Genomic DNA, 14941 nt, shown 5'->3' on the forward strand with positions numbered 1-14941 from the left:
TGGGCACTGCAGTAGCTTTACAAACAGCTCGTGTGGGGGTACTCTGTGGTGGACATGGTGATTTGTCAACTATAAGTGGGTTACTATCCGCTGGGGTTGCGATTAGATGGGTTGTAGCTGGTTCTCTGCCCAACGGTGTAAGTGTGCAATCTGGAAGAGTCTCGATTATCTGTGGTGGGGCTAGTTTGTGGGCCAGTACAACCATGGTTCTATCTGCATCGACGGGTAGCACTGTCTTTTGTGAAGAACGGGTTTTTGCTCCCTTAGATACTGCCATCACCCCTCCAATTCAAATGGCTGATAAACAAGAAACGAAATTGAACGTACAGACATTTGTATGATAGACAGATGTGGTAATTCACATATATGTTGTCTAACCAAACAGGACAGCATGACACAATTTCACATATATGATGCCTAACTAAACATGATAGCATGACACAGTTTCAGATATATGATGGATAACTTAACATGATATAATGGCATAATTCAACATATGATGAGTACCTAAACAAGATGACATGACAAAACTATATGATGTCTTTCTAAAATAGGTTGGGATGAAATAATTCACATACATGTTGTCTAAGTATACAGAATGGCATGATATAATTAACATAATTGATTCATATACTAAGCAGCTGGCACTCGCATGTATGATCTCTAAACTAAGCAGAGAGAATTCAATATTGTGCATATGATATCTAAACTAAGCAATGCAAGACACCATATGCATCATATGAGAAATATAAACATTGCAACTTAGAGCATACACCTCAGGTGGGATATAGGACTGGTCATCTATCTCTGAATCCTCCTCTAAGGAGCTCCCTGTAACCATCGAGATATATGCTTCAACAGGTACCATTTCCTGCTCTGAAGACCTTGTTTTCACTCCAGATTTTTCCATAACCGGCTCAAATGGCTGATACACATGAAGAGTAGTTCAATATACACAGATTGTCGACAAATGGAATACGTAATGAAAAAAAAAGATGGCATGAGATAATTCACATATATGATGCCTGGCTCCATGGTGGTGCATAATTCACATATATGATAATTGGCTGGAAAACATGGCATTGCATAATTCACATATCTGATATAGAAAGCAAATAGGAGGCATTCACACAAAGCATGTCTAATCTAAGCAGATGGCATGGCAATGCAAGACACCATATGCATGATATGAGCAATATAACCCAGCCAAGTTAGAGCATGCACCTCGGGGGGGGGGGATATGACTGGTCATCTCTCTCTGAATCCTCCTCTGAGGAGCTATCTGTAACTAGCAAGAAATCTGCATCGACAGGTAGCACTAACTGCTCAGAAGACCTTGTTTTCACTCCAGATTTTCCCATGACTGACTCAAATGGCTGATGCATAGGAAGAGTAGATGAATGTATAAACACTGCTGACAAATGGAACACATTATGGAAAAAAATATGCCACAATACAATTCACATATACGATGACTGGCTAAACAGGATGGCATTGCATGATTCATGTATATGATGACTGGCTAAAGAAGATGGCATTGCATAATTCCCATATACTCCCTCCATTCCTAAATATTTGTCTTTTTAGAGATTTCAAATGGACTACCACATACAGATGTATATAGACATATTTTAGAGTGTAGATTCACTCATTTTGTTCCGTATGTAGTCACTTGTTGAAATCTCTAAAAAGAAAAATATTTAGGAATGGTGGGAGTATGATATAGAAACCAAATAGGTGGCATTCACACAAAGCAAATCTAAACTAAGCTGATGACATATAAGATGTATAATGTAAGCAATGCAAGGCACCATATGCATGATATGACCAACATCAGCATGCCAGGTTAGAGCAAACACCTCAGGTGGTAAACAGGCATGGTCGGCTCCTTCTGAATCTCCATCTGAACAGTTATCTTCCTCTGGAATACAATCTGGAAATGCAGGAATGCACGTGCAAAACAGAGCATTTGGAAACATAGGATTTCAGTCAACCTGGGTGTTTGGCTCACATGAATTGGAAGAATAGAGGAATGGAGAAACAAAGTGATGCGCCGAGTGTACAACCTCTTTGGCATAGCCTTGTGGACCTCAGCATCATTGGGTTGGACGTGGAGGATGGTGATGATGCTGGTGTGACTGTCGGAGGCGGGGAAGAAGATCCGAGGCCTCTGGAAATGGCATCGAGGGTACTGCTCCGCTGTGATGGACGATTCTGTCGTTGGAGCAGCTCTGCTAAGGTGTACGTCGACGAGGCTGAAGCATGACAAGACAGACAACTTTAATCTAAAGTGGGACCCTAATATCATCTGCAATAGATGATGTAAAATACATCACCAAAAAGTGCTATATGTAAAATGCATCAGCCGCGCCACGGCCGCTCCGACAGATGCTGTAAGTACTATTCACTCCGAACTTAACTGAAGAAAATGAACTTCACAGTTGAAACTGAATTTTACTGTCGAAACTGATTGAACTAGTAACAGAGCATTGCAATAGATGTTTAGGGCGTTCGAGCACTAGTAGCAGAGAAGCAGTGATCTAAATCAGCAGACGCTTGAGCAGGGAACACACTAGTAGAGAGCAAGTCGTGCAGTAGCACCGCGAGCGAGTGCTAAAGCAGCAACTCCTGTACCTGCCGGAGGTCGTGCAACAGTAGCAGCAGCGCAAGCGAGAGCAAGAGCAGAGTAGCAGCACGAACGAAAGCAGGAGCAGTGCAGCAGCGCGACCGACAGCAAGAATAGAGCCGCAGTGCGAGCGAGAGCCGGAGCAGCTGAACTAGTGCCGTTGTGGAAGTCTCCGCCGAGGAAGCAACGACATGGGGGAGAGACGCCGTGGATGATGTGGCCGGCGACGGCGCTGTCGATGAAGACGCCATGTCTGCTCGGTATCGAGCACCGGCAGCCCCGTGAGATCGAATAAAAGATAAAATGCAGCGGTGAGTGCAGAACCTCCTTGGTGGCGCCGAGTTGGCCTCGGCTTCATCGGAGGAATTGGTGAGGGTGCTGCGGTTCCGGTGGGGCAGGTTAAGACGGCGCTGTGGGGATTTAGGTGGCGCGATAGACGAGGCGAACATCGGGGCAGCTCCTTGGAGGTGGAGGACGGGGCGGCTGATCCGGCGGGACGACGAGATCGACAATGGATCCTCATCCAGTGCGGTGGATGAGGGACGGCGAGCTGTTGCGGTGGACGACTAGTCAGGGAAGAGTCTCCAGTTGGGCGGCGGTCAGGATGACGACGGAGGAGCGTGGGGTTTCGCGGGTTTTGGCGGCCTCTGTGTACAAATGGGGGGGGAGGGGGTGCGAAGGGGGAGGGGGGAGCCAAGCTTAGGGACGCGCTTGTCGGAAATGTAGGGTAAGTTACCAGCGTACCCCCACCGGTTTTGACGCCGCGACATGGAGCTTCATTTCTGGCTGAGGGGTAGAAGGGGGATTTCGCGTGTCTGGGCTGCGGGAGCGATTTCGGATGAGGAGGGAGTTCTCGCGCGCGTCCAAATTTCGGGATAACAAGGCGTGGCGGGGGTTGAAGAAGCGGGAGTTTCAAAGCAGGTGAGACAAAAGATACTCGAGCTTGAAAATTTCGGGATAACAAGGTGTGGATTCCTTGTTGGCAGAACAAACTTAACGTGTAAAAAAATCATACAAGACACAAGAGAGTCATGTCCCCTTTTACTATATTGCTATAGATGCCATTGAAAAAACTACAAGAAAAATGTAAAAAAATCGGGAGAACATGATTACCCTGCACAGTACCAAATCGATTCGCACTTCCCTCAACAACAACAAAAAGCAAATCAATTCCCACCAAAGAAAGAGTAATGTCCCTTTTTATATGATTACAGATGCCATGATCTCGAATTTCAATTTTTGAATCCATGTTATGTTGAATTCGAATATATCATTAGGTGACCTTGCGGTTTATAATTCATGTAGTCATACATTTTGATCTTCCATCATATATGAACATTTTACTCCACCATGTGAATATATATATTGTCGTCTACCATATGGACTAAATTTGAATCAATTTTCCTTATTTGAATATGATTGTTGTCAAGTTATACAATAATTTAAATATTATCTTGATAACAAAAAGACATGCATATAGCAGTAATCATATTTCACTATGAACTACATGTACCATACGCTCTCCAATTCAAATATGTGTATCCATTTTATGTTGAATTCAAATCATAGTACATTATTGGTCTAGGTAGCGAGATGTTCGGGATAATCTAAACCCTGTTTTCATACGTATAATTGTTGGCTGAATTGGGACAAGTTTTGGTATAAGCCTCTTACAAAACCGGAGATTCTCTCAACAAGCCTCGTGGTTCCGAGAGGGAACGTGTCACCTTTGTGTGCGAAACGATATACGCTGCCTCCCCCTGATTTTATTTACATTTGCAACATAGAACTATATGAGTGTCCTGTTAAAATTTGGAATTATTTCGGGTTCATTTGGCCTTTTTATACATTAATTAAGTTTCTGGACTTTTAATGTGCATAATCTAAATATGAATTGCATGCACATGCTCCGGTGCACCAAAGTGGGTTGAAAAATCGCATGTGTGTCCTTGGTTGAATTTCTAGGTCCCATGGAAGAAATGAGAATGAAATTCAAACATCTGGGCGTCATGACTCTGCCGAGAACATTGAGTGACTTAGATTTTAAATTCATGTAATGAAACTTGGCATGGTGTCATGCCATGGCACTAACATGTTGTGGTAAAAAATTGGGCTGATTTGGAAGCTCGTGGTTCTAAGAGGGAACGTGCCACCCCCCCCCCCGCCCTTGAGTTTCTTAACAAAGGCAATATAGAACTACATTAGTGCCATGTTAAATTTTGGAATTATTCTGGGTTTGTTTGTCGTTTTTTATACATTAATTGAGTTTCTGGTCATTTAATGTGCATAAGTCAAATTTGAACTACAAGCACATGCTCTCGTGCACCAAAGTTGGTTGAAAAATCACATTTGTGTCCTCGGGTGAATTTCTAGGTCCCATGCAAGAAATGAGAATAAAATTAAAACATCTGGGCATCATGGCTCGACCGAGAACATTGAGAAACTTGGTTTTAAAATTCTTGTAAATCCAAAACACATCTGAAAATCATGAAACTTGGCATGGATGTCATGTCATGGTACTACCATGCATGTTGTGGTAAAAAATGGCCGAATAGGAACAGATTTTGGTATAAGCTTCTTGCAAACCGAAGCTTCTCTCAAGAAGGCTCGTGGTTCTGAGAGGGAACGTGTCACCTTTGAGTGCGAAACGATATACATTGTCCCCCTTGAGTTTATTTACAAAGGCAACATAGAACTACATGAGTGCCCTGTTAAATTTTGGAATTATTCCGGCTTCGTTTGGCCTTATTCACACATTAATTGAGTTTTTGGTCATTTAATGTGCATAATTCAAATTTTAACTACAAGCACGTGCTCCTGTGCACCAAAGTTGGTTGAAAATCACATTTGTGATCTCGGGTGAATTTCTACTCCCATGCAAAAAATGAGAATAAGATTCAAACATCTGGGCATCGTGGCTCGGTCAAGAACATTGAGAAACTTGGTTTTAAGATCATGAAACTTGGCATGGTGTCATGTCATGGTAGTACCATGCCGTGGTAAAAAAATTGGCCGAATAGGAACAAATTTTGGTATAAGCTTCTTGCAAATCGGAGCTTCTCTCAAGAAGGCTCATGGTTCTGGGAGGGAACGTGTCACCTTTGTGTGCATAATTCAAATTTGAAATACAAGCACATGTTCCAGTGCACCAAAGTTGGTTGAAAAATCACATGTGTATCCTCGGGTAAATTTCTAGGTTCCATGCAAGAAATGGGAATGAAATTGAAAATTCTGGGCGTCGTGGCTGGGTTGGAAACATTGAGAAACTTAGTTTTTTAATTCCTGTAAATCCAAAACACGCATGAAAATAATGAAACTTGGCTTGGTGCCATGACATGGCACCAACATGTTGTGGTAAATTTGAAGTCCGATTTGCGAAGGCGCACACATTAACAATCAACAAAGTCATTTTGGAACAAGTGCTGTCACATTACAATCGGAAACACAACTATTATTGAAACCGTGGGCGTTGTACTTACTAGTACCATTTACGTGCCGCCACGCGTCCCCGTTTTTTATTAGCTAGGAGGAGCCGTGCAGGGTAGCTATTTGAGTACGAGAGGCGTGCGATCAGACCCCTGTGCATGCTTATCGGGAGGAGAGCCCTTTGACCTCCATATGCCGTCCACCTCTCTCCCAAGGTCTCCATCAATGGCGCCGGAGCCTCTGTTTAATGTCGTGGCTATGTCTCACTAGACTGAGATTTAAGAGAGAAAAAAGAAAATTTGACAGCACGGATCTTGATGTAAGATCCGACGGACCTATATAGCATCTACTGCGACTTATAGCAAGACTAATGAATATATAAGGACGATTTTTTTTGATCAAAGAAGGGCTTGCCCCCTTCCGATTTTCCTTACTGAAAAACCACCACAATTCACAAGAAGTTCAGCACAACTCCAGCCTAACACGAAGGACTAAAATCTACTCCCTCCGTCCCATAATATAAGACGCTTTTTGACACTAGTATAGTGTCAAAAAATGTCTTACATTATGAGACGGAGGGAGTACCAGATTGAAATCGCAACATCCCAAGAGGCCAACAAAGGACAAACGTTCGCGCTAGAACCCAACATTTCACAACCGACGACACAATCCACATCCTAAACCGATTATTACATCAAAATAAACCAGGAAACTGAAGGAAGCCCAGCAGCAACTAGAAGAACAGCAACACCAGGGTCGCCACATCAAGAGTTTTCTTCATTCCAGCCTTGCAACATTGATCATCCACGAAAAGATAAGGACAATTAATTGTCTTACATAATTAGAAAGATAATTTAAAAAGCCACATGCGGCTACGCCCGAAATACACAAGGGCAAAAGAAGAAGGAAGACAAGGATCTGGCTCGCTGATCTCTACTTTCTTGATGCGTTGCTGCAGGCCGTGGGAACTAGTCTCCGCGGCGAGCGGCAATGAGCTCTTTCGTGTCCTCAAGATGCTGCTTGAGAACATCCACGGATTCCTCCACCAGCCTTTGGCGCTCGTTGTGGAGCATGTCATTCTCGTCCATAAGTTTCTTGACGATGACGCCGGTCCTCTTCAACAAGGCACTAGTCACCTCCTGCTGATTTGCACTTCGGACGATCTTCTCCCTCAGCAGGTCGCGCTCGGCTCGGAGCCTCTCATTGCCCTCCCTTAGTTGTCGGATGACGCCTGTAGCCTGTTCAAATGAGGCTTTCACGTCGTCCTGCAACCTCGCCAAGCCGGAGATCTGATCCATCTGGCTATGGACGATCGCATGCATGCGCCTGTAACAGTCGTTGCCTGCCCGCGAGAAATTTTCCCAGGCCACCGCGGCGCGGCGGGACATCTCTGCTACATCTGCAGCGCGGCCGGACCAATCTATTGCATCGACGGTGCGGCGGGACCTCCGTGCTGCTTCAGCGGTGCGGTGGGACTTCTGTGCTGCTACTTCTGCATGGCGGGACATGTCGGCTACTCTCGCAGCGAGGCGGGACATCTCTCGTGCTTCCGCTTCCATGCTCGCCTCTCCCTGCTGGCAATCTCTCGACCCAGAACTCACGCTGGCCATGGCAGACGCAAGGGAAGGATGCTGAATGACTTGTTTGTTTTTGTGGATGAGGAGTTGAGGAGGAATGTGCAGTCATCTTGGCATACTAGTATTTATAACCGAGTACTAATACGCTCCTAAGTGGGAAACCGTTTAGGTTGTGATCGGTGTGAACAGGTTTGGAATTCAATATAGCGTGGTAGTAATACGCTCCTAAGTGGGAAACCGTTTAGGTTGTGATCGGTGTGAACAGGTCTGCAATATAGCGTGGAGTAATTTGGAATGTGACAAGACGCAATCTCAAAATGTATAAATACCCGCGTGGCGAGCTCTAGGCTAGTCCTTTTTTTAGACGCATTAAACCTATCTCTCAGGACTTCTCGCACGCACCATCGTGCCACCCACAAAAACTTGTACTCTAAGTTTAGTAGTACATTATACATGAAGAGAAGAGGTGCACGCACGCACTCGTCCTCTCACACACGCGTCTGTTTTTTCTCGAAAAGGAGGATGATGACCCCCGACCTCTGCATCTGGGAGTCACACATGCATCTGTAGCTACGAATTGTAGTGTTCTCAACCATCCGATTGGCTCTATCATGGATGTACCTAAATACTAAAACATGTCTAGATACATCTATATTTTGACAAATGGAAGGCATGTATTGTGGAACGGAGGGAGTGCTTGTCATCAAAATGGATAAAAAGGGACGTATCTAGAACTAAAATACGCCTACATACATCTCCTTTTATCCATTTTGATGACAAGTAGTACTTCTTACCCAAAGGAACTTTATATCCAACAGACACAAAATATCCGTTCGACTGTTGGAAATTATTGATTTGATGTCGAAGTAATTGCTGCATCGCCACCAAAACCCACCATTTCTTAAGCTAAAGTAGACCATGGTAATCCCTATATTAGCATATTACTAAGATAAACAGAAGGCATTGTTGAAACATTTAGGACGTGAGCTTGTCAATCTGAATGTGGAGGGACACAAGCTTAGCCCCGGCCAATAGCTTGGGCGGAACTGTCAAGAAGGTTAGCTCCTGCACGTCGATGTCGCCGGGATCCTTGCTGCTTGTCACCTCCATTTCCACCTCGACGGCGTCGGTCGTGCCTTTGGGCTCCCCCGGCGGGCCGTTCGCCCACAGCTTGGCCCAGTAGTGCGGCAGTGCGGACGCCCCCGCTCTAATGCAGACGACCGACACGGTGATAGGTGCACCGATGTCGAGCACGCCGCCGACCAAGAAAAACGCGCGGCAGTCCTCCTCCACGAACAGCAAGAGCCGTGGCTCTGACAATGGCACTTGCAGCTGGAGCACCTTGCCGTACTGGATCCTGTGCACGGGCATGGGATGCGCATTGCTGATGTGGTGGTAGAGCGCCGGCGGCGGGCCTTCGTAGCTGCAGACAGGCACGGGGCATTTGCAGGGCGCGAGCGGACACACACTCTGGTGATCGGCAAGCTTGTGGTAAGTGACGTAGAGCCCACAACCTTCATGCGGGCACTCCACCCTCAGCGACGAAATGACGGCGTCCACCATCGTGTTCCACACGTCGAAGCCACCGCCGCGCTCGCACTTCTGGCACTGCCGCTGGTTCCCGGGGCGCTCGACACGGCAGTCCGCGCAGGCCAGGTGCCCTCCCTTGAACTGCAGAAATCAATCGAACAACACATCAATCAAGAAACCTGCACCTTGCTCAATCAGCCGAATGGACGAGGTGCATTCAAACCTCATACACTGGAGGCGTCAAGGGGCGGAGGCACAAGGGGCAGTGGAGCACGGTGAGGTCCATCGAGACCTTAGTGAGCTCCCTCGTTGGTTCCTGTTTCCGTCGGCATGATCTCGCCCTCCTCGTGCACAACCATCTCTTGCTTGGGCCGGGGCATTACAAAGCTTTACCGTCACATATTTTATACTCTGCGCATAACTGTCCTCCTGCATACCAAGGAAGGCAGTAGTTTGAGTTTTCTGGACAAATTTGCCCTGCGCATGAGTAAGCTGCATAAATATTGAAAGTAAATGCGCATGCAATGGTTGGCTGGTCCTCCTTCCTTTTCGCTTGAGTTGGCTTCCCCAGGCGGTCAAGCCGCATCCGGTGCTGCACGCGTTTGCCTGTAGCCATTTTCTGAATTGGAAACTGGCACGATTAATGGGGGCAGAACTAATCGAGCGGGGGCACAGATGGAAACCAACGTGGACGCGTAGACTAATCTGAGAAAAACAAGAAAAAGTTATACGCAAAGTAAAAGGAATCGGAGGGAGTACTACTTCAAGGTGCATTAAATCAACACATGCAAGTATCAAAAGGAGAGTCATGGCATGCATGCATGCGTTGTAATTAATGCATCGGTAACCCTAAATTATTGAAATATATCGAGTGCAGTGCTTTGATGTGTCGCGTTAACTCGTACATCAACGAGAAGTTTGATTATCCTCTCCCTCGCGGACTTAACTGCACCTGCCTTTGGCTGTATGACAGGTTGGCCACACACCTGTCTGACCCACCTGTCATACACGCAAACACAAGAGCGTCCCTCCCTCGCCCATGAGCGTTGGTGGCTGGCAAGACTAGGAGAAGCTTTCGCTACATGCTCTCCCTCCCGCACGCGGTGGACATGCAGCAGTTCAATCGGTGTCAGATGGCCAGAAGCGTACTGTAGTACTCCTCCAGTGGAGTAGCACACCATCATTTTTCGACTTCCCGAAGAGGCGAAGAGCCAAGCGCAACCCGGACGCTCGCGTGGCAGTTTCATGTGTAGAGTAGTCTAGATAGCGTGTATCGTGCATGTAAGCTTAAAATCGTTGGGGTCGGCTCCATGCTATGTGGCCGTCTCGAAGTTTTTTTAATTAAAATAGTCTTCTAGCCCTACCTGTCACCCTGGTGATTGTAGTTTGCACGCTCATCTGGTCAAGACAGGAATATATATATTTTACTTTGTTTTTTTTCGAAAAGGGGGCACTCCCCGGCCTCTGCATTAGAATGATGCATACAGCCACATATATTTTAATTTGTGGTGGGTAAATGTTAGAGGTTGCAGCAAATATATTGTACACTACGGGTCTTTCAGCCAAGTTTAGAGGCAAGCATGTGGGGCCAGTGCTATGCTGTGTCGCGTCAACTCGTAGAACGAGGAGAAGCTTGATTTTACTACACGCCTTCTCCCTTGCCCATGTGCGCTGTTGCTCGCAAATGAGGACAAGCTTTTGCTTAGTAGTACTTCTACAACAAGCTATCCATCCCGCTTGCGGTGGACGGACATGCAGCAGTGGATTCGACACTATAGAAGCAGTAGTAGTAACATCATTGTTCGTCTTCTCGAAGAGGCGAAGAGCCAAGCGCAAACCGAACGTTGCAGTTGCGAACATTGGAGCACGCATATAGCCAGGCTCTTGCATGAGACAAAATTGCTATGTGAGCCCACTATTGTATTAGTACGTACAACTACTTGCTAGTATAGCCCTGTAAACCAGAAAGGAGTATTTGCCCTTCTAGAGATTTCAACAAGTGACTAGACTACACCGAGACGGAGTATATATGGAGCAAAATGAGTGAATCTGCACCGTAAATAAATACGTACTAGTTCTATCGTTTTCCTCTCCGAGGTGCACAATATTGAGTATACTGACTAGTCTCTTTTTGACACGCATTTACGTTGTTGTTTTTTTGACACAGTACAGACACAAGTGCTCATATACACGCGCATACACTCACCCCTATGAACGCACACACGCACGGCACCAAGTATCATCTTGAAATTTACGAAGTCACCATAGGCACCTCGTCGTCGACGGGTCCATAGGTGCTAGAATGCCAAGGCGGAAGAGGGTAGCGGTTCTCGAGACGTTGAACGGTCAATGATGCATCCTCAATTACTACATGCAGAGGGAATTAATTGGAGAAGCAGACTAGATCCAGCACGATGTGAATGCAACAGAGTTTGGACTCTCATATAATAAAGGCACCCCACCACTCCAATCCATCTACTCCCAAGTCTCTGCACAATACTGCTCACTCCAATCCAAGACCAAGTGACCAGAAGCCACAAGCACCTATGGCGGCGATGGACGCGAGCGGCAGTTGGCTGTGCCAAATCATCCAAGGCGCCGGCCTGCGGCCCCGCACATGCAGCGTTTCCAGACGGTGCTGGCGATCGCAGGCATCGTAGCCCTCGCCGACGCCAGCTTTGCCTCTCGCATGGACGACATGATGGTCAACTCCATCCGCAAGTTCACCGCCGTCAAGAAGCGCGCGAACGACCTTGCCGTACTGCTCCAGCCCGCGCGCCTAGGCTCCTCATTGCCTGCAACCCTCATCGGCCTAGATGGTGACGAACTCTTTCAAGCCCTGGTGGCCCTGCAAGTGCCGGAGGTCGCGACGAAGAATGTGCACCTCAAGGCCACGCTCGCCGCGCAGCGCCTCACCATGCAAGAAACTGTCGACATGCACATCCACGTCTACGAGGAAATTGTCTACATAGGGCACTACAAGGCAAGCGAGGACAGAAAGACGTTGGCCTTCTTCCAGCGGCTGGAATCTTTGGATGCCATTGTTCAGAAGCACGTCGACCTGGCCACGAAAGCCGCTGCTACTTAGGCACCGTTCGGTGGCTCGGCACCCTGAGTCGAGGAGGTGGACGTCGTCGATGGATGCATCTCTTCTTCTTGCCTCCTGTAACAAGCACTGCATCGCCTCGTGGCCTTAATGTTTTATTAGTATAGTACTCCCTCTGTTCCCAAATATAAGTCTTTCTAAAGATTCCAGCAAGTAAATAAATGCAGGTCGACGAATTCTGGCTATATGTGCATATTTATATCTAGCAATTGTACTTGTTGGCTATAAACTTGACTATATGTGACATGGAAACATCATATAGCCAGCAGCTGGCTATATTATTAACCATGCTCTTAGAGAGTAGAAGAGAGAAACGAGGGAGGAGGGCTAGCTGTAGCTCGGACGCTGTTGTCAGATGGGACTCGTGTTTATAGAATAGGAGTATTGAGCACTCGTGCCTCTTTTTTTTAGGGAAAAATTAGTCGTATGTCTAGTACCACTAGTTGGGTGCGTGCGACCTATAGCTGTCATCACTTTAGGTCTACTTTTCGAACCGCGGCTACGCTTCACAGTACATATTTTTCACGCATTTATCCTCCTATATGTACTCCTAGGCTATTTCCACGTGCTCCCATTCGCCGACATGTGGGACATAGAGCATCTAGGTCGTAGTGCATGCACGACTCGGAGCATATGCCGGGGTACTTTACATTTCAGACCTCACGAATTACATGCAAACCCCCAGCAGAAGAATAAATAAATCAATGAATTACTACATGAAAACGGATTATTTTCGTGGAAACCGGAGCACGTTCATTAAATTTTGGACATAACACGTTTATAAAAAATGACCGGACCTAAACCAGTCTAAGGGCCTCTTTGATTTTTCCCGAAAAAAGGGCCTCTTTGATTCGCAGGATACTGAAAACACAGGAATAGGGAAAGTATGATGGCGATGAACCGAGACGAGGAGAACTCTAACTCAGTTAGAGGTTAGAGTTAGATTCTAATCCTGAACTAACTCTAAACCAAAGAGGTGTATGGATGGCAGGGTTAGATTGACAATAAATGCTCTATCTCAATCATTTGACTACTTTGGACCCTATTTTTAGTCAGACTAAAATAAGTCCATTGGATCCAAGCACCCTCTTGGTGTGGCCGGCTCTTCTGTGGCCTCCTCCCGCTTACAATTGACATAAACGAACCATCTATACAATCAAGCATGCAAAACATGATAATTTTTACTTTGTCCATACAAATGAGATATCCCACTTAAACATACAAGTCGTCAATCAAGCTTCACAAAATAAAAAAACACTTCATGAAACAAAGAATGAGCTAACTCGTCACGGAAGTTGTTCACAATAGGGAGGGAGCCCGGAGCCCCTCACCTATCGAGGGAGGAGCTCGCCATCGTCGCTCTGGAGGAAGGCTCTGTAGAGCCCAAGCCCCGAGAACCCCTCCGACGCTGGCCCTTGCGAGTTGAGATCGACACCGGCATGGGTAGCAGGGCCACTTGCCGCCGACTGGGAACTTAATCTTTGGGCCTCTATAAATAATGCAAGCTTGTAACTAAAATACCTAGAAAGGTGAACTGAATCTTTGGGCCTCTAGAAATAATGCAAGCCTGAAACTGAAATACATAGAAAGGTGAACTGAATCTTTGGGCCTCTAGAAATATTGCAAGCCTGAAACTGAAATACCTAGAAAGGTGAATTGAATCTTTGGGCCTCTAGAAATAATGCAAGCCTGAAACTTAAATACCTAGAAAGGTGAACTGAATCTTTGGGCCTCTAGAAATAATGCAAGCCTGAAACTGAAATACCTAGAAAGGTGAACTGAATCTTTGGGCCTCTAGAAATAATGTAAGCCTGAAAATGAAATACCTAGAAAGGTGAACTGAATCTTTGGGCCTCTAGAAATAATGCAAGCCTGAAACTCAAATACCTAGAAAGGTGAACTGAATCTTTGTTGGGCCTCTAGAAACAATGCAAGCCTGAAATTGAAATACCAAGAAAGGTGAACTGAATCTTTGGGCCTCTACAAATAATGCAAGCCTGAAATTGAAATACCTAGAAAGGTGACCTGAATCTTTGGGCATCTAGAAAGATTTATTACCTCCTCAAGCAGCATCAAACAATTCCATAGCAAGTTTGATCAGGATCTACTTTTCCAAATCAGAATTAGCGCTAGAGCAAGCAAGATCAATGATATGGCCGTGAGACAGAGAAGGAATGAACAAACTCACCCCTCTCGCGACCTCCCTGGTAGATGCGCCGCCGCCGCGCACGACAGAGGGAGAAAAACGATTGGTGAAGGGGGAGCGGGGCGACCTTCGAAGGTCGGAGGGAGAGGACGGCCGGAGTAGGGCGACAGAGGCCAGAAGGAGAGGGCGGCCGGAGGAGAGAGAGGGCGAGCAGCGCTTGGGCGGGCGGCCTTATGGGGAACGGAGAGGAGTCGTGCGAGACAGGGGGGCGATCTGGTGCGGGCGGGTGAGATTTTTTTAGGGGAGCGATCTGGTGCGGGCAGGTGAGATTTTTTAGTTCTCTTTTAGTGGGCCCAGGATAACTAACAATTAGAACCTCTCAACCGGGCTAGTTTTTTTAGCTGGGTTAGAGCAAACTAGCTCAAACTAACCCCTCTTGTTTCGATAATTTGAGGATATTTCAACCCAAACTAGCTCTAACTCAGGGATCCAAACAAAGAGGAGTGTTACTGTACATGCTACAGTGTGGA

Source organism: Triticum aestivum, chromosome 2B (assembly GCF_018294505.1).
Source record: "Triticum aestivum cultivar Chinese Spring chromosome 2B, IWGSC CS RefSeq v2.1, whole genome shotgun sequence".
In the NCBI taxonomy this organism is placed as follows: Eukaryota; Viridiplantae; Streptophyta; class Magnoliopsida; order Poales; family Poaceae; genus Triticum; species Triticum aestivum.